The sequence below is a fragment of the Pristiophorus japonicus genome, chromosome 21 (genome assembly GCF_044704955.1).
Source record: "Pristiophorus japonicus isolate sPriJap1 chromosome 21, sPriJap1.hap1, whole genome shotgun sequence".
NCBI lineage: Eukaryota > Metazoa > Chordata > Chondrichthyes > Pristiophoridae > Pristiophorus > Pristiophorus japonicus.
Genome location: NC_091997.1, coordinates 27,182,528 through 27,184,084, shown reverse-complemented (window position 1 = coordinate 27,184,084; position 1,557 = coordinate 27,182,528). Strand labels below are relative to the sequence as shown.

At 46.7% G+C, this 1,557-nt stretch overlaps 1 non-coding gene across 1 annotated transcript; it reads left to right on the top strand.

Moving 5' to 3' along the window:
* The first annotated feature begins 797 nt into the window (after positions 1 to 797).
* Positions 798 to 870, top strand: trnak-uuu (transfer RNA lysine (anticodon UUU)). The gene has a single exon. It is a non-coding gene; the product is annotated as a tRNA-Lys (tRNA).
* The last annotated feature ends 687 nt before the right edge of the window (positions 871 to 1,557 follow it).

The window sequence follows — 1,557 nt, the reverse complement described above, 5'->3', positions numbered from 1 at the left end:
CTCAATGGGTAGTATCACTCGCCTCTGGGTCAGGAGTTGTGGGTTCATAGTCCCACTCCAGGGACTTAAATACAAAAAAAATCTCAGCTGACACTGCACTGTTGGAGGTGCTCTGTCTTTCGGATGAGATGTCAAACTGAGGCCCTGTCTGCTCTCTCAAGTGGATGTAAAAGATCCCATGGTGCTATTTCGAAGAAGAGCAGCACAGTTATCCTTAGTGTCCAATATTTATCCTTCAATCAACATAACAACAAAAAAAATAGATTATCTGGGTCATTATCACATTGCTGTTTGAGGGAGCTGGCTGTGCGCAAATTGGCTGCTGCATTTCCTACATTACAATATGCCACATAGTTCGCATGCCAGACACGAGACTCCCAAAGCAAGCATTCTACTCGGAACTCCTTCATGGGAAATGAGCCAAAGGTGGGCAGAGGAAATGTTACAAGCACACCCTCAAAGCCTTCTTGATAAAATGCAACATCCCCACTGACACCTGGGAGTCCCTGGCCAAAGACCGCCCTAAGTGGAGGAAGTGCATCCGGGAGGGCGTTGAGCTCCTAGAGTCTCATCGCCGAGAGAATGCAGAAATCAAGCGCAGGCAGCGGAAGGAGTGTACGGCAAACCTGTCCCACCCTCCCTTTCCCTCAATGACTATCTGACCCACCTGTGACAGAGACTGTGGTTCTCGTATTGGACTGTTCAGCCACTTAAGAACTCATGTTAAGAGTGGAAGCAAGTCTTCCTCGATTCCGAGGGACTGCCTATAATGATAATGACACTCTAAAAGTACAACTGTCCAGATAGCTCAGTCGGTAGAGCATCAGACTTTTAATCTGAGGGTCCAGGGTTCATGTCCCTGTTCAGGCACTGTTTTTTCAGATCATATTGGAATGTCGGAGCAGGCTCGAGGGGCCAAATGGCCTACTCCTGCTTCGACAAAAGCAAAATATTGCAGATGATCTAGAATAAAAACACAAAATGCTGGAAATCTCAGCAGGTCAGGCAGCATCTGTGGAGAGAAAGCACAGTTAACGTTTTAGGTCGATGTTCTTATATACTTCATTGACTGTAAAGCACTTTGAGACATCCGGTGGTCGTGAAAGGCACAATATAAATCCAAGTCTTTATTTCTTCTTGCTTATAAAATCTACAGGCCAGAAGTTACTGTTTTTGCATAAACAAAAGGTTAACTGAATTTTACTTCAGGTTTGAAGTCTGCTAATCATGTGGGTGAACTGCTTACTTCATTTTAAGATGGCGTGTGCTGTAACAATTGTACCTTTGGGCATCCAATGGAACAGAAGCAACAGTCATTGTCTCCAGCACCTTTTAGCAAAGTGACTCTGCGATAGCGCGTGAGAGCTCTGCTTCCTCAATGACCTTCGTCTGAAAGCGGGAGTCCCAGACAGAGGAGGTGCCACGGTGATAACCAGCTGGAGCTTCGAGAGAAGAAGTGACGAGACCACTCACAGCACCGACTGTCCCCTTCCTCCCGAAACACGTGTCTGGAACATAGGAACAGGAGTAGACCATTCGGCCCCTCCGACCTGTTCC